This window comes from Coenobita brevimanus, chromosome 39 (assembly GCF_032717465.1).
Source record: "Coenobita brevimanus isolate Jiangsu-jjx chromosome 39, ASM3271746v2, whole genome shotgun sequence".
NCBI classification, from domain to species: Eukaryota; Metazoa; Arthropoda; class Malacostraca; order Decapoda; family Coenobitidae; genus Coenobita; species Coenobita brevimanus.
In genome coordinates this window covers 21,380,315-21,400,107 of record NC_136992.1, presented here as the reverse complement: position 1 = coordinate 21,400,107, position 19,793 = coordinate 21,380,315, and the positions used below count along the sequence as shown (strand labels likewise).

The window sequence follows — 19,793 nt, the reverse complement described above, 5'->3', positions numbered from 1 at the left end:
TTTTGTATAACACTCCTTTAGCTGCAAAATAACACACATAAATACATAATTATATTAACTAGTAAGCGTATATAGCCTCGACCTCACGTTAGTGGCAAGGTGGCACCGAAAAATGGACCAAGAAGCATAAAACCGAAATTTTACTCGGGAGCAAAACCTACCCACCATGCACGACCACAGCAGACCTTGAATTAAAATTACTGGGGAGGGCGGCCACAGATGCCAATAGGCGGCGGCGTGCTAAAGTTGAATAGGCCTATGGTACCGACTTAGGCGCCACCTTGCTAATCTAGGGTTAATCTCGCTTGTTCTAATGCTGTCTGCAACAAGAAGAGGGCCTACGTAAGGTACCAGAGCCAACCCATCCCTGAATCACATCTTTTTTATGTTTCTGTCCAGAATCGTGCTAAGTCTGTTCTTCGCTCTGCTAAAAATAATTTCATCCATACTAAATGATCTCAACTCCCCAACTCGAATTCTTCCCGCTCCTTCTGGCACCTTACCAAAAACCTTTCTAACAATTTTACCTCATCATCCTTCCCTCCTCTTTTCTACTCTGATGGCTCTAGCTATTTCTTCTATTGATAAAGCAGATCTCTTTGCTCAGACATTCTCCTCCAATTCCACCTTAGACAATTCCGGTGCTGTTCCTCCATCACTTCCCCCATCTGACTTCCTCATGGCTGACATTAAAATTTCTTCAGCTGATGTATTTTCTGCCATCACTGGCCTCAATACTAATAAGGCATATGGGCCTGATGGAGTCCCTCGGGTTGTCCCCAAGAAATGTGCTTCTGTGCTTACACCTTGCCTAGGTAAACTCTTTGTCTTTCAATTTGTACCTTTACTTCTTGCTGGAAGTTTGCTCTCATTCAGCCAGTCCCAAAGAAGGGTGACCATTCCCAACCCTCTAACTATAGTCCAATTGCTTTAACATCCTGTGTCTCAAAAGTTTTGGAGTCTATTCTTAACAGAAAAATTTAAACCATCTTTCCTATCACAACCTTCTTTCTGATCGTCAGTATGGGTTCCGTCAGGGATGCTCCACTGGCAATCTTCTCACCTACCTTTCAGACTCCTGGTCATCCTCCTTTCGGGACTTTGGCGAAAGCTTTGCCATTGCACTTGACATCTCAAAGGCTGTCGATCGAGTCTGGCATAAATCTTTAATTTCCAAACTGCCCTCTTACGGTTTCTATCCATCTATCTGTCCCTTCATCTATAGCTTCCTTTCTGGTCGTTCTGTAGCTGCGGTTGTAGATGGCCATTGTTCTTCTCCTAGATCTATCAACAGTGGTGTGCCTCAGGGCTCTGTCCTATCACCAACTCTCTTCCTTTTATTCATCAATGATCTTCTAAGCTGTACATCTAATCCTATCCACTCATACGCTGATGATTTCACCCTTCACCTTTCCATTTGGTTCCTGCAACGTCCATCTCAGCAGTTAATTCAACAAACAAGGGATGAGGCTATGGCACACCTAATGTCTGACTTGGTTCGTATCTCTGACTGTGTAAAAGTAATCTTGTTTTTAATGCATCAAAGACTCAGTTTTTACACCTATCAACCAGAAAAAATCTTCCACAGGAGTACCCACTAATGTTTAATAATATCCAACTCAATCATGCATCATCCTTGAACATGCTTGGGGTTTCATTCACATGGGACTTATCTTGGAAAGAACATATTGTATCTCTTGTAAAATCTGCTTCCAAGAGATTAGGTGTGCTAAGTCGACTCCATGCCTTCTTTACCCCTGCACAGTTGTTGACTTTATACACGGGTTTTATCCACCCCTGTTTAGAGTACAACTCTTATGTGTGCGGAGGCTCCCCACAAACAGCTCCTCTCAATAGGGATTCGTCTCATCAACTCTCCTCCTCCTACTGGCTCCCTTCAACTTTTGTCTCTTCGCTACACCGTTGCATCTCTATTTCTTTTCCATCGCTACTTCAATGGTCACTGCTCCTCTGAACTGTCTGCTTGTATCCCTTCACTTCTACGGCGGGCACGTAGCACCCGTTTAGCAACAAACGCTCATCCCTTTGCTGTCCAACTTTCTAATGCAAGAGTTAACTGTTACTCCCTGTCCTTCATTTATGCAACAGGTCAACTCTGGAACTGTCTCCCTCTGTCTTTATTTCCTGCTTCCTATGATCTCCAGTCTATCAAACGCAGCGTGTCCAGGCATCTCGAAATGATCGGATCTTGAATTTGGCTCTCTTTTGTATTGTTTTTGTTTTTTTCTTGGAAGGAACGTTCATGTAGGCTCGGCCTTTGGTTTCTTCTTCCTCGCATAAACAAAAACAAAAACAAAATAGGGGAAAACCGTACCTGATATGAATATGGCTGCCATCCCCTTCGAAGCAGTCATTGTGTTCAGCGATACACTGCTCTCAGCACCTTTACTATGCTTGGAACACTCCCTGGAAGTCACGGCCTACAAGCGTGTCAAGCACCATCTGCGACTCATGCTGGATCTCCTTCACGGTGTTGAAACAGTGACCCTTCAGCCTGAAGTTCATCTCGGGGAAGAGGAAGATGTCATGGGGAGCCAAATCCGGCGAGTATTGGGGGTAGGGAGCGACGATAGCGTTGGTGCAGCCTAAAAACTAGAGCATTTTGAATGCACTGTGAGCAGGAGCATTGTCATGATGGAGCATCCCATTTCCCTTGAGCAACTGTTCAGGTCATTTGCACCGAATGTCCCCTTGCTTCAGAATGTTACAGTAGAACTCAGTGTTGACAGTCTGACCCTGGGGGACGAATTCACAGTGCACAATCCCGAAAAAAAAAAAAAAAAAAAAAAACGATAAGCACGGTCTTGGTCGTGCTTCTGACCTGCCTCGCCTTCTTCAGTCTTGGAGAATGCTGGCTCCTCCATTCCGAAGTCTCTGGGTTGCAGATGTAGACCAAACTCTCGTCATCGGTGATGATCCTCTACCTGAAGTTGGGTCATCTCGGGCCTGTTGAAGGAGATCCTGGCACACTTCGACACGTTGCTACTTCTGCTCGGGGATCAGGAGCCTGGACAAGAACTTGGCAGTGACGTGGCGCATATTCAGACTGGACATGAGGATTGCCTGAACTATTCCAAATGACATGCCAGGAACTTCCTTTATAGTGATCTGACGATCCTCATGCACAATTAGTTGAATTTTTTCGAGATTTTCGGGGATTCTGCTCTTGGAGGGTCGACCAGACCTCTCGTCGTCCTCCAGTGACTTTCTGCCATTCTTGAAGAGCGAGTGCCACTCAAAACACCTCGCCCAGGTCATTGCATCATTGCCATAGGCTTGCTGAACCATTTCAAGGTTCTCCGTTGCCGATTTCCAGAGTCTGATGTTTGCTCTCTGCTCAAGTTTGAGGTCCGTAGTGAGATCGCAAATGAGCACATGCATGTGGTCACAAAAACGTATATAACACAGATCCTGATGTTGACAGCATGACGCCAGGCGGCACACTGACTCATGAAGGGTACTGTTTGCCCCTGTGCATGCATCATCATGCCATGCTCCATTCATTAGCAACAGGAGCAGTCTCGGAGCTTTTTGATCGCACCTTGTGTGTGTGTGTGTGTGTGTGTGTGTGTGTGTGTGTGTGTGTGTGTGTGTGTGTGTGTGTGTGTGTGTGTGTGTGTGTGTGTGTGTGTGTGTGTGTGTGTGTGTGTAGTATAATAAAAACTCATTCAGCATAGACCTGCTAATTACTGTAGAGGTTGGGTAGAGGCTGGCCAGGCTGGCTCTGACATGTTGACGGTGTCACGTTCTTTCTTTCTTCCTTTATCTTCCATCTTTTCCCACTTCTGTACGGAGTTCATGTGTTTGGCCAATCTTCGCAAAACAGCTCGGTCCTGCCCATCCACGGCTATCCTAGTTTGGTTGACCCTTATGGTTTAGGCATTTTTTTTTTTTCCGTCAGATGCCCATTCTGACACCAACCCTCCCTATTTATCTGAGCTTGAGACAGGCACTCTGTTGGGCTGTCTTGCACCCCCAATGACTTGTAGGAGTGTTTTTCCTGAGTGCTACTATAGGCCATTCTAGTATGGCTCCAAGTAGTCGAAGCAGCACTCAAGCCTACTTACCCCTGAAAAGTAACACTCCGTGAGCAGGCTCGTCTCCTGCCCCAGTGGGTCCCCACCATTTTTTCCGGCTGGGGCTGGGGCTTAAAAAAAAAAAAAAAAAACTCAGGAAAGGTGGGGGATGAGGTGGCCAACATCCACAGTGCCCTCCTTGTACCTACAGTAGTCTCCGAAGGCCACCACCATTGTTTCTGGCTGGGGTTCTTGCTCAAGAGGGCCCTGAGGTGGCCTTACCATCCTCTTCTGTGCCCTCTTCATCACTATCCCTGGTGCATCTATCAAATGATAACGCAGGTGTCCTAAGGCCAGCTCAATGTGAACGTGGGGAACACTTCTAATTCAGAATGAGGATGTCAAGTTATAACCCCAAAATCTCCACCTGACAGGTATAGTGAAAACTTGTGAACTGCCTATATCTAGCAAACAGGACAGTTTACATCTTGGATTTTTACTGTACGCCAAGTCTGTATTAGGAGCAAACCTTGGCTAATTCAAGTTTCATAGCTTTGTTTTTGTATCATGATGTTTGTGATGTTTTACTTAAAATAGTACTGACGATATATTACTGTCACTTAGTTTCTTGGTCTGTGGTAGCTTCATCCTGTCAGGAATGGTGGCCATGATACCGTTTGACTGATGGAACGAGGGATGCAATGGCAGTGAGGTAAGTAGCTGGACACCAGTGCTGGTAGTGGCCAAAACCTCTAACTGTCCTTCTCCGTTTGTGCATAGAAATACTTGCAGACATACACCTTTTATTAAGTATATTTGACTAATTCAGTAATCGTAGTAAACTATCTATACAACTGTACAACAATAGTTAAATCCTTCAACAAATAACCATTATAAACAACCACTCGACTACTTATAATCGACACTTAAGGTAATGTAGAACAATCCGTTCAGTTGCTAGTCAGTTCTCGATAATGAGTAGACAGTTACAAACATACACATCATCGTCAAAACAATTAGACATGCTTCACAGTTTTAAGCAATTGCCTCTACAGACAGAGGCAATGAAATTAAAATATTTGCACAAAATACATAAACAAAGACATATAACTAAAAATTCACAGTTAATCATACATGTGGCAGTGTTAGTTACGAACGTAGTTTACGAGACTGAGAATCAAGATGTTCAGACAAGCTGAGAGGATGCCTTGCCGCCGAAACAACCGAGAATCTCCTGAAGATCGTATGCATATGATCGACAAATTTGCACCAGTGAGGATTTCCTGTCAACGGCACATGATCAAGGAATAAAACGGGCCACGGCCTACACAATCATTCGCCACTATCAACGAACAGGGTCAAGTGAAACACGCCATGGAGAAGGACACAGAGCATCGATAGAGAATGAATCTATTGATTTCCTAATATATCTGATTAAGACTGAACCAGCAATAACCATCATGAATCTGAATGAGGCTTTCTGTGAAACATTTCCACAGAGGCAACATGTGTCTGATGTCAGTGTGTCACGAGCATTGCATGGTCAACTGATAACTCTGAAAATGTGTCGCAACATCCCACAAAATGGAAACTCTCCACAAATGAAAGAAGCAAGGTCAGTATTTGCACATTACATGTACGAATGTGGGCTACAAAAACACCGGATATATTTGGATGAGACTAGGCATAATCTCTTCACCAAACATACCTGTGGACGGGCACCACGGGGTGAGTGAGTGAATTAGGACTGTTGGATGTCACCGTGGAGACAATGTCACCATCTCAGATCAAGTTGAATTAGTGAATCATAATGAGATTCATACAAGTATGGCGTGAACAAGGATACCTTCAAACACTACTTTACATCAATAGATGCAGTTATCGAAGAAGAGGACTGCATCATCCTCATGGACAATGCACCATGCCATGCTGGAATATTCAACCTGCTTCCAGGAAGGGTGATGCGATATCTGCCCCGTCATTCCCCATTTCTTAACCCAACTGAGAACTGTTTCTCGGCAATAAAGGCAGAATTGAAGCATACCCTGAATGACATTGTAGACAGATGTGATGTAGCAGCGGCACAGCGAGCAGGAACATATCTACGAGCATACAAGGAACAGCTGCTTATCCCTAGATCAAGAGAATTACCAGGACTCCTCAACCTCATGCCAATATTCTTCTGTTGTTCACAGTGACGTTACCCACAGTGGTTCAGTCTGCTTCAGTTGAAATCACCACGCCAGTCCTCTACTGACTACCAGTGCAGACATTTCTTGTGTGCTCTGTTTTTTTAATTTCATGGGTGACTTTAACACATTATCATGCCTTCTCAATGCAGTGACTGGATGCAGGAAAACGTAAGCTAAAGGGTGCAACATAAATTACCATAGATTTCCAAAAGATGAGTGGAGGATGAAATGGGATACCTTTTGCAAAAGCAGTGATATTCTTAATCCAGCCACCTCCTACATATGGAGGGGTTTAGGAATGAGGCAGTGTGGAAAGGTTGGGACACTTTTTACGTAAGATAAGGAACTGCTGACTTATATTTTGCTCAAAAGTAAAATTGTATAAAACAAATATCTGTGATACAATATCAATAATGGAAGTATAGACTTCTGACCAGTTGTGTAACTGATGGCAATAATTTTGCAATCCACATTCTTTTATTATTTGGTAAAGTGCATTGAGGTTAAACACACTCCAATATCTCCATGAACCTAGTCTTAAAAATTAATAAAAATAAAAATATTTTAGTATCCCATACAATCTCTCGCATTTCAGTTTGTTCCCCTTTTTATTTTATTCCTAGTTTCCGTTTTTTCTATCCTGCTGCCGCTGACATATAAACTGCGCATCGGAAGACCTGGTATTTCCCTTGATCTAGGCCCATCCAATCTGTGGAAACCTCACTACAGGTTGTGACACCTCAGCTGATTTCATCGTACTACAGGCACAGTACCTCCTTCTTAAGGAGGTGTCTGAGTAAAGATGATACTTGGGAGTAGTAAAGACAGTACCACTGTTAAAATGTGACTGAAAGTTGCCGATATACAAGTTAATTGTTAGTATTCATTAATTTACTTACTTTTACTGCATTACATAATATATTAACAACATTTATTAATATAACATAAAGAATAATACATATTTCGATATACAGGTTTCTTTAAATCTTTATTCAGTATTTTACATTACTTTTTTCTTTATTGTTCTAATAAACTTTCTGAATGACCATCACCACTGTATAACTGTCCTTTATTCCTTAGTTTGTTGAAGTAATGTGATGAATATCGTAGTGTTTTCATCCCAGCTATATTGTTCAGTTTTGTAGATTGCTCAATTCCATAAGGTGATCTGTTTGATGAAGTCCATAACTGTGCTAAGGGATGAGAATTCCCTCAAAATCATAGTCAATTACTTTAAATCAAATGATCAAAGGTATGCTCTGCCAACACACTACTGTACAGTACCTCCATCTCTATCGATATCTTTCCCTTCTCATCATCGATAAATATCCTTCTTTATCTGCAATCCACTCTCCAGTCCTGTCTGTCTATCTATCCACATCCCTCTAATATATAAACTAGTGATGGTCTGAATGTTTATCCACAGTCTTTAATACAAAAGTGAATACGAATTTTCAATATCAGCGAATACGAATGCGAATATTCGGCTTGATGACAAAGAAATGTGGGTTATTCGTATTCTTTTGTACGAATTAACTTCATTGTAAGAGTTTCAGCCACAGAAAATTGAATGAAAAAATTTCCGTCAGTTTTCTGTTACTAGGATGCGGGACAAGGACCCATCTTTTGCATGCATTCCACCAACCTCTTTCCACAACCTCCAACCACTGAAAAAGGATTTTATGTATTACTATGCAATTTGACTGTAGTTATATTTATTCATTGTAGCTGTTTTACTCTAGAATGATATCATGAACAAGCGAAAAATGTATTGACCTAAGGATTTACTATTAGTAGTTGAATTTTATAATTAGGCTATATCTAAGAAATAAAAGAATCCCAGCCCTCTCATCAGAAAGCCTGTTCCTATTTTCATCATATATCAAACTGGCACCCCAGAAGAGTAGCTTGCTGGCAACACTTGATGGAGGGCAAGCCAAGAACTTCCGAACTAACTGGGAGAGGATAGGATATGTTCCTTTATGCAATCTCCACCAAGTCAAGGGATTTTCAGCAGCAGCAATGCACTTCTCTTTGTGGTACTGGTCGATCATTTTTGACGTCTGCTGACTCTGCTCTGAAAGCTGGTTATTATCTTTATCATCACTGCTTGATGAAAGGATTGCATTAAACGTTGAAGTAAAATCTTTGTTGATGATTTAGTAACTTGAGATGCATCTGATTTTTTTCTTATCTCCTTGAGCACTTGACCGGCGTTCTTTAGACAAACTGGCGATGCTATTCTTCATTCCGTGACAAATTGGGGTGATAAAAATGTCACCTTATATCTTGGGTCGAAAAATGTGGCCACAGCATACGTGTCATTACTTTCTAGTTCTACTGAATCAAACTTCTTCGATAATTCTTCCATTATTTTTTTCTCTCAAGTTCTTTATGCCAGGGATTTCATCGGTGAGTGACTTGATCAGCATTTTAAGTGTGGTTACAAGAGGCATTACTTCCGATACCGATGATGAGGCGCTGCTGATTTTCTTGGTAATATCCTCAAACGGCTGGAGAACAGTGATACAGTGTGTCAGCAGTGACTCATCTTCAGCAGTAAGTGACCTGATTATAGAGTTTCCTCTCGCATACAAGCAAAGTGCCTCCGTAAGTTCTTTCATTCTAACCATCATCTGCAACGTGCTGTTCCATCAAGTGGAAACACTATGTATCACTGATAACTGTGGTGAATTTTCTTTAATTCTTCTTGTCTCCTAGCCGGGTGATTGAAGTGAGTGGTTATAGATCTGCATTTAGAGAGGAGGTCTATACTTACCTGTCCCTGCCTCGAAGCTAGGGGACGGATATTGTTTTCACTCGGTTTGTCTGTTTGTTTGTCTGTCTGTCTGTTAACAAGAGTATGTGAAAACTACTGGTGCGATTCTGACAAAAATTCAGGGATGATGGGCTATGACCTTCTGATCACCTGATTTAATCTGGGACCAAACTGGGCCAAGTCCAGGCTGTAGGCCCGGAAAATGTAAAGAAAATCGTTTTTCGCCATAACTTCTTTCAAATTTGTCATTTCGACATGATATTGAAACCTAAAGGTGCACCTTTCAAATCTGCATCCAATAACATGCCTTATTACATCAAGGAGGTCACCCCCCACTTAGCGGTAGGAGGGTCAATGTCAGGTGGGTCTGGCTTAAAATTTCAAATTGGCATAAAATCGTCAATTTTCTCCCGATTTGCTTTACATATACGTGACATCTTTGACTAAATATCCTGTTGTGTTTATACGTCAGCACTAAAATGAATTCCGGGGACGGGTTTGCTGTGTCACGGCACCGCTTTTTGTTGATTTTTGTGAAGATATGCAGTGCTTGACCGTGAGATGCAGTTGATGGAATGTACAATTTGTGGTGTTGACAGCAGAAAGAAATATAGTTTTTCTAATATTAACACCGGCATCCCTCATGACAAAGTGAACATTGTGAGGAAATGGCACCATTTTTCAAGCATCGAACTGAATACTTTACTCAAATATTCCCCGGTGTGGCGTTCAGAGAGTGGCTGTACACATATAATTTTGATGATTGAGCTCTTTGTCAGTGCAATGACTTGTCAATGAGAAACGAGAAACACCATATTCAGTACCTGACCTCTCATCAGTTGTGAATGTTAATTTGGTAGACTCTCAATATCTTGATGGAATCAGAAACTTTATTTTCAGTAAGATTATATAATTATATCATCACAAATTAGCCTCTGTAGTGCTTGTGATGTTTCAGTGGATATAATGGCGTTGCCTCTTGGATTACAAGTACGAAACCGATGTCTTCTACATGAGAAAATGGCAAATCATCCACGACTATTATCTCGGCAACTCGTCGATCTAGACCTAGAGCTTTTGGGTTCTTAGAATCCCATACTTTTTTGTTCTCAAAGCAGCTTTCTAAAGTTTGCTTTTTTATTTTCACCAACGGCGTCGGAAATGTTTTTCTCTTTTTGCTTTCCTTGTTTTCGTCCTCTTTGTTTAGCATAGTTTATAAACTTCTGGATGTTTACCACTCAGATGATTTCTGAGACGAGATGTTCTTCCTTTTCTGGAATAGTTTTTCTTACACAGTTTGCACGTTGCAACATCTTTAGACACATTTTCAAAATACTGCCACACCGCACTTGTCCTTACTTCTCCGTCAGACTCTGTAATGGCTGCTCTTTAATCGTATCAAGCCATTAACGACCAGGAAAGTGCGAGACGCAACAACACCGGACACACACATGTGCACAACACCCCCCCCCCCATGAGACTCGATGCAGTCAGTAGTAACACAAGTCACTGAATTTACCCATTGTCGTCACTGAAGTAGCGGCAGTCTGGGAATACCAGATGCGTCCTGGGCGAGCTTCGAACGGACCCAGAACAGACCACGTCAGACAGGCGATCTCTCTCTCTCTCTCTCTCTCTCTCAGAAATTCTTGAGATTTAGAGTACTTTTTCTGGTTATGAGCTAAAATCTGATGGAGGTTACCCACATTTTAATGAAAAATTCTGAAAATCTGTCATTAGGCAAGAAGTCTGGAGAAATCCAGACTTTTCTAAGAATCTGGCAACACTGCTTACATCAAGCAGCCCTATGGTGGTACCAATCTTAACCCGCCCCGTCCCGACGACGTATGGGTACGTCACCACGATTTGCATTTGCCAGTCCCGGCGACGTACCAGTACGTCATGCAATTGCAAGGTACCTAATTTGCACAATTTTCAATTTTCGCACGTGATTTTTCGTATGTATACACGGGACACCTTCCTCTATTCCTGTACAAGATACCAAGCAGGGACAATGCCTTACACTGCATAACCTCCCCCCTCCCCCCCTCATGCCATTGTCTTGGCAAAGGACCTGTTACCAGTGACCTGGCTAGTAAAGTTATTCAGGGCCAGAGTGATTCCCCAATCAATGACAATGTGGAGGACAATGTTGACATAGCATTAGAAGAAGAAACAGCCAGAAATAATGATCAGGTAGTGTGGCAAAAATAGGTCAGGTATGGTGATTAGTTAGTGAGTGAAACAATGCTTATAATGCCTTTATTACTGCTTGAAAACCAATATACTGTCATACTACATATGCATTCGTACCAAGTAAATAAATAAATACCGTTTATGAGTGGATAAAATAGTTACCCTCCCATAGAACTCGTTTTCTTTGGTGCCAGCATGTTAGAAAACCCACTCAGGTAAGGAGGAACTCCTACCTGGATTGGGCACTTTAAACCTCAGGTGAGCGATTTCTCTATGAATTTTCGATGTTTCTCACCAAAAGCGAAGGTTTTAGCCAAAAAAAAAAAAAATCGAAAATACCTCGGGACTGGGGGATGTCGAAGGTGCGGAAAACCTCGGGACGTGACGGGTTAAGTGGCGGTTTAGGTGGGGCACGAACCTCTGTACAGTGGTGCCACGTGTTCCATACCCGCTATGTGAACAGCTCTGATATATGTAATAGGCATCACAATAAGATAAACACATAAGAATATAATGGTAACGTGTGTATTATAATATATGAAAGAACAGTAAACTGATTATGCGTAAAATATTTATACGGCAATACAGAAACGTGGCATAAATATTTTACAGTGTTGCTTAAAAAAAAAGTAGTCACTTTTATTGGCTGTTACCTTATTTCTGGGATTGCTAATAATGTCACAATTATGATTATAAGATAATGTGCAGGAATATAAGCACAAATATGCCAGTTTCTTAGTAAAAAAAATATATACATTAAGCCCTCGTGAGCGGCAACACTCACACACACCCAGTCCGACCTGGTCATCTGTGAGGGATAGAGGAATAGGCCTGTTTGGGGACACCTCTTAAAAAAAACGCGCCAAGACTTTAACCTCCTGGGTGGTGTGGAAATAAAGTCATATTTACAATATGTACATTATAACGTAAAAGAAAATAACCAAAATGTATCCTAAAATACCACAGATGAGAGAGAGAGAGAGAGAGAGAGAGAGGGGGGGAAGGCAGACCAGGGGCAGTGTTGAGTGCAGCTTAGTGAGAGATGGAGGAAGGGAGGGAAGGAAGGAGGGAGAGAGTGAATGAAAACAAATCATGGCGCCACAACAACGAGGTCATCTGGCGCCATATGTAAAACAATAATATTTTTAAACATAATTAGATATAATAAAAACAAAATAAAGAAATGAAAGCACAAGTTTGTAAGTCACTCATAAAAGAAACAAAATTTCCAAGGGTGACGCACATCTCCCCAAGGAGAGAGAGAGAGAGAAGGCAGGCAAGGGGCAGTGTTGAGTGCATTGTCAAGCTGAGGGAAAGATGAAGGGAGGGAAGGAAGGAGGGCGAGAATGATTGAATGAAAAGGCGCTGCAACACCGAGGTCATCTGGCGTCATATGTAAAATAATAATATAATAAAAAACAAAATAAAGAAATGAAAGCACAAGTTTATAAGACATAAAAGAAACAAAATTCCCTAGGGTGATGCACATCCCCCCAGGAGAGAGAGAGAGAGAGAGAGAGAGAGAGAGAGAGAGGCATCGCGAGTATGGAAAACGTGGCAACATTGTACAGAGGTTCGTGCCCCACCCAAACCGCCACTTTAGAATGGTACGACCATTGGAGCACGGCAGTGAAATGGTGGGGGACAGGGGGACTTGGAGGTGATTTGTTTGTGGCCACCCCGTATGGGATTAAGGCGTCTGGCAATATATATATATATATATATATATATATATATATATATATATATATATATATATATATATATATAGAGTCACTAGTGCAGTTATCCCAGTAGCGAATGGATGAAATAGATGAGCTGATAATGTAAGGAGAGAGAGGCGAGCCGTTAAGATGAGAAATAATTTTCTTTTAAGTTTTGCTGGCTTTAAGGGTAACCCTTGACCTCAGCTTTGTTTACTTAACGGTCAACTTTTGCATTTTGGGTTGATATCACACTAGTTGTTTTCCCAGAATTTACGTGGAAAACCCTTTTGTCCTTGACCATAGTGGGTGTGACTTAGAGTGTGGGAAGAGCAAAATGAGAGTATTTACCAATCGAAGTCTAAATAACGCTTTCTTGGCTTTCTTCGCGGCTCACTAATGGTTATGTGTGAGTTATGTAAGCCTCCCACTGGTAGCAGGTGCCTCTATTGTTTGTGACTGGCTGTAGATTATTCTCAAGACAGCCTAGTGGCTAGTTAGCCGGAAGAGGAGGAGTAGGCTACTTTATAAGCTCGGGGACAATATGAGAGAGAGACACATTTTTCCACATTTTCACATTTTCACATCTTTTTGTCACTTACTGTCACGTTACACTTTTTTCACATTTTGTTACACTTTTCCTCATATTTTCACACATTACTCAATACGTGACTTTGATTACAAAACACACTGTTTGTGCACCATTTCCTATGTTTGTTTCACTCCTCTATTTACACTAGTGTGTGATTTATATCTGGATTATATCATCAACGAGTTCTAATTCTTTGAGCTCTGTGAGTACGTAGCCTCCACTGATTGTAATCTGATTAGGTAAGAAATAACTGGTTGGTTGGTATAGGTTAGTCCACCTTCGAGAATGAAAGAGTGGACACAGGCAGACAAAGAAACCCGTTAGTGAGAAAGGCCGTAGAGTATGGTAAAAGCACGGATGGTTGCTAAGAGGAGGAAGATGGAATAATTTGTTTTATAATTGTATTCTGAGACCTATGTTAATTCCCCTTTGTTAAACGAATCATGGTTTCGTTTTTGGTGTGTGTATGTTATACTGTACAGTAAAGTTAAATTAGTTTTCTTGTGAGCTTTACCTTATCCCTTTTTGTGATTAATTAAGGGCTAAGAGTGCACCGTAATATATACCTCCATAACAATTTGGCGACCTCACCAGGATAGCTCTGTGACATAATATTGGCAACCTTAGTCACATATACAGTGCTTACCTACTTAACTATAATCAGTAATCATGACCCTAATGAGTAATAGTCACATGAAAGCATTTTTGGATTCCAAGCCTTCCCCAACCAGAGTGAAAACACTCACAAAACACGAGCTCATACTGCTTGGTCAGGCCTTAGAGTTGAGATTTTCTGCCTCAGTCACTAAGACTAAGTTACTTGATTTAATACTGGACACTGTGTTTGAGCAAAGTGAGTCCTCCATAGTTAGTTCTGAGCCATCTGATATTGCACAAGGTGTTGACCCCGAGCCTTTGGCAACGGAGATAACTGGTCCTAGTGATTTTTCTGCTCATGATACTGGTGACATTGTGCAACTTGAGCTAGCCAGAATTAAGTTGAGAGAACTTGAAGTGCAAGCAAAAATGAGAGAAACAGCATTACAAGTTCAAATGAGACAAAAGGAAACGGATCACAATTCGGACTGAAACACCCTGATAGTTTACCTAGAGCTAGTAGTTCATCTGCCAGGGAATCTTTTGATGTTGGTAGGAACAATAAGCTAGTACCTCCTTTTAATGAGCAAGACATCACCAAGTACTTCCATACATTTGAAAAGGTGGCAGGTCATCTCTCTTGGCCCAAAAACTCTTGGACAGTACTGCAGCAGAGTGCTTTGAAAGGAAAGGTTCAAGAGGCTTATATTTCTTTACCAGCTGATCAAAGTGCTAACTATGATTGTTTAACCCATACAATCCCGCCGTCGGAATAGTGCCGATGGTACAAAACGTCTCGAGCAATCCCAGCGAAGTGATGGTGCCGACAGCAAAATTCGAACGCTGTAGCGCATCTCTAACTGCTTCAATCTAGCTAATTTTTTGCTAAGGAGTAGCTAAATGTATTGGCAATATTGTGCACAAGCACTTGTAGCACTGAGTTTGGTTCTGCATGTCTGCTGGCTGGGTAACATCAGTTTGCCGCTGTCCGTCACAGCGTTAGAATGTTGCGGAAGTCACGCCATTTTTCCGTCTCATTGGGCTGGAGGAGGCGGTTGAAACTGTCACATGGACCCTCTGTCCCTTCATTTAGTGATTCTATAGAAGAGGAAGACCCGGACGACTCTTCTGGGGAGGAATATGAGCCAGTGGAGAAGGATATTGAGATTGGGGATTCCCCCATTCCCTTCCCCCATTCTCTCTCATCCCGCCCACCTGGATGGGAAAACTTAGCTCACGGCTTGGGAAACTGGGCTAGAAACACAATGGACGGCCATCCTGCACTTATTTCTCCTATACGGAGTACTTTTTTTTTGCCTTTCCTTGATTTATATGTCCTTTTGGATTGTTTTATGTAATAAAAATTTTTCCCGTTTTTGATCCAGGATTGCGTGGGTATAAAATTGCAAAAATGCCTGGGATGGTATGGGTTAAAAGATGTCATTCTCAAAGCACATGAACTCGTGCCAGAGGCATATAGGCTTAAATTTAGATCTACCTTTAAACAGAAAGATCAGAGTCATGTGGAATATGCTGGAGTACTTACAGACTTATTTGATCAATGGTTACATTCTAAGAAAGTTGATGATTTCTTAAAACCAAAAAAAATAATGATCTTGGAGAACATCACTGGTAACATAGATAGGTATGTTGCTTCATACCTAGTAGAGAAAGACTTAGATACCCTAGCTGAAGCTGCTGTTATAGTAGATAATTATAGTATAATTCATAATCACGAATGTAAGCCTCAGTCATTTGTTAAGGGTAGGAGAGTGAACCAACCAGTTTTTGTGAACCCTTTTTCTGGTAAAGACAAATTAATGTCAAGTGGCACTAGTGGGAACACTACAACCCCAGAGCATGTTAGTTCCACAAAAGTAAGTGAAGACAATATTGCCAGAGGGCCAAGAAAATATGTCAGATTTTGCCAGTATTGCCAGAAAATGGGGCAATTGAAGGATTGGTGCTGGAAAAACGAGGGAAAAGTTCTAATGTGAAACCTATTACGCTGGTAAACTCTTGGGGATCTTTGGCACCAACAGAGAGCAGCCACCCACAGATACTGTTAGCAGTAGTCAGACACAACCCCAGCAAGTGCATATTGTTGATAAGGCCAGAGTGGAACTGTCAGTGGTTGATAGACAGACTCCTGTAGAGCCATTGTTAGACACTAATAAGACTGGAGCAGTGCAGCCGTCAGGTTCAGGTGAGAGTGGTAATAAGACTCCATCAGAGTGTCCTCCCCCAAGCAGTACACAAAGTGACTCCTCTCCAGATCATTTATTTGCTAACTTCATATCTAATGGGTTAGTTTCAGTTGATGGAAAAGTTGGTAAGAAAGTCACTATACTTAGAGACACAGGAGCTTCACAGTCACTAATGTTGAAGGGGATTGTTGATGTACCTGACCCTAATGAATGTGTTTTGTTGCATGGTATAGCTGTTTGTATCTGTTCCCCTAGTTGAGGTGAAGCTCCAGTCAGAGTTAGTTACTGGTTCAGTGCATGTGGATGTTGTTGACCAGCTTCCTGTACAAGGGGTCACTTTCCTTTTGGGCAATGACATGGCGGGAGGACAAGTGAGTGCTGTTCCCCGAGTGTCAAAAAATCCCCTGATAGGACTAAAGAGTTAGAAGTTGCATGTCCTAAACTGTTTCCCTCATTGCTTTAACTAGAGCTATGCTGATGGTGATATTGGGCTTGTTGATACCTTTTTCGCCCAGTTACATGATTCAGAGGTTGATGATTCTCCCCAGACTGATGTAAGTGCAAAGTTAGATGATATACAATGATCTGATCCAGAGTTTGCCACTCTAATTGACTCAGCAGTTGGGGATGATGAATGTGAGTCTGAACTGACAGAGTGTTATTATTTAAGGCCAAACAATGTGTTAATGTGAAGGTGGAGACCTCCTAGTGTTGCTCATGATAATGAGTGGGAGACTGTACATCAAGTGGTAGTTTCAAGACCCTATAGGCAAAAAAATATGTCCATTGCTCATGACTCTTCTTTAGCAGGTCACTTAGGGGTGAGCAAGACTCTCTCCCGTATCTGGCAGCATTTTTACTGGCCTGGAATCCGTCAAGATGTCTCTCGGTTCTGTAGGTCATGTCACACCTGTCAGCCAGTCGGTAAGAGCAATAAGCCCATCCCTGCGGACCCTTTGATTCCTCTACCTGTGTTTGAGGCCCCATTCACTAGAGTCCTTGTGGACATTGTTACCCCTTTGCCTAAAACCTCCTCAGGCCACCAGTACATCCTCACAATGTTAGACATGGCCGCTAGATATCCTGAAGCCATTCCCTGGAGAAATATTTCAGCTGAATTGGTTATAAAAGAGATGCTGAACTTCTTTGCCCGTTTTGGTCTCCCTAAGGAAGTTCAGTCAGATCAAGGCAGTAATTTTAATTCCAAACTGTTCAGACAAACGCTTAAGGAGTTAGGAATCTCCCAGATCACTTCCTCAGCATATCATCCTCAGAGTCAGGGTGCATTAGAGAGGTATCAGCAAACTTTGAAGAGTATGCTCAGTAAATTGTGTGGTAATGAAAAGAAATGGGACAAGCGTTTGCCGTTCCTACTTTTTGCAACCAGAGAGGCACCGAGTGAGTCCTTGGGCTACACCCCATTTCAGTTAATCTCTTTGGCCATGAAGTAAGAGGTCCTCTTAAACTCTCCAAAGAACAATGGATCAAAGATGATGACCAAATTAACTTGCTAGACTATGTGTCAAAATTTATAGAAAGACTGGCTTATATTATCGAAGTAGCCAGGGCACACTTGGAGTCATCTCAGGAGAGGATGAAGAGGTAGTATGACCACTCTAACAAAGTTAGGAACATAGTGTTTCACCCAGGCAATCAAGTTCTTGTCTTGCTTCCCATTCATGGTTAGCCTTTGCAGGCACGCTTTGCAGGCCCTTATGTATTAGAGAAGAGGGTAGGTGAAGTTAATTTTGTCATTTTAACCCCAGACCAGAGGAAGGAACGAAGATTGTGCCATGTATACTGTATATGTTAAAGAAGTACCACAGGTGAGACATGGACCCCCCCCCCCCCTAGCGCTGCATGCGTGGTGTTGGCTGTCGAGTTGGCGGAGGTTAAGGGCTTCCCTTTGACTTTGGACCAGACGACTAGTTGGAGAGAAAACCAGGATGCTTGAAGTACACTGACTGATAAACTCTCCCATTTGACTGCAGAGCGGTGTGCTGAACTTGTTGTCCTTCTCAGGAAGTTCCCTAATGTCTTCCGGGACACCCCAGAACGGACGGAAGTGGCATAGCACGACGTAGATGTTAGAGATGCCAGCCCTGTAAAGCAGTCACCCTACCTGGCTAGTCCTCAGAAGCAGACCATCATTCAAGAGGAACTGAACTACATGTTGCAGCAGGGGTTAACTGAGTCCTCTCAAAGTGAGTGGTGCACCCTGGTCATAGTGGTTCCAAAACCCGACGGGTCACATTACTTTTGTATTGATTATCATAATGTCAACTCCCTCACCAAGATTGATACCTACCCATTTCCTAGAGTAGATGATTGTGTGGACGCGATATGTAGTTCAAAGTTTATCACAAAATTAGATTTGATGAAGGGATATTGGCAAGACCCACTCACAGAAAGTGCCCAAGAAATTTCCTGTTTTGTGGTCGGTGGCAGTACTTATAAATGTAAGGTCATGCCCTATGGTATGAAGAATGCTCCTGCCACCTTCCAAAGGCAGATGAATGATCTCACCAAGGATGTGAAAGGTTGTAAGAGATACACTGATGAAGTTATTTTTAGTGACACCTTGGAACAACACTTGAGCCAGCTAGATGCCTTGCTGCAGAGACTGTCCTCTGCTAATTTAGTGCTTAATTTAACTAAATGTGAATTTGTAAGGGCTCGAGTGCAGTACCTGGGTTATGTGGTTGGGTTAGGCCAAGTGGGTCCACCTGATGTTAAAGTTCAGGCCATAGTCTATTCCCCCCAACCCAAAACTAAGAGAGAGTTGCAACGTTTCTTGGGTACGGTAGGGTACTACAGACTTCTTGTCCTGACCTTCTCTTATCTTGTAGCTCCCCTCACAATTTTTTTTTTTATAAATAACAGAACGGAGGAAGGAAAAACAATGGAGTAAAAAAAAAAAAACAATCCATATACCAGATTACTGGAGTTCTCCGTTCATAAAATATCTGTAACAGTTAGACTTGAACAGCTGTGGGTTGAAATTTGGAGGGAATCAACTCTGGGGAAGTGAATTCCAGAGAGATGCAGTTCGGGGAATGAAAGAATTCTGATAGGCAGAAGTTCTGATATATGGCTGAGTGACATTCCAGTAATGAGTACTACCAGATGCCCGTGTAGCACGCGGGAAGGCCTGGAGAGCTGGCACCATGGACGCAACTTCGTCTGAGCATTTGCCAAAAAAATATCTGTAAAATAATGCAAGGGAGGCAACATTCCTTCTTACTTGCAGGGCAGGTAGTTTATACAGTATGTAATGACAGGGTTGTTAATGATTCTAACAGGTTTGTTCTGAATTTTGTCTAGTTGTCTTAATGCAACCTCTCCACAACCATTCCACAAGGGCGAGCAATATTCAAGCTGAGAGCGCACATGACTCTTATAAATTATAGCTAACTGCTCATTGGTGAAGAAGTTACGGACTCTGTACAATAATCCAAGTTTCTTTGAGGCGGTTTTAGCAAGTGATCTG

The 19,793-nt window shown here is 42.1% G+C and overlaps 1 pseudogene; it reads right to left on the bottom strand.

The window, feature by feature from the left end:
- Positions 1-3,003: 3,003 nt before the first annotated feature.
- Positions 3,004-3,402, bottom strand: LOC145396814 (protein GVQW3 pseudogene; annotated as a pseudogene).
- Between the last annotated feature and the right edge of the window lie 16,391 nt (positions 3,403-19,793).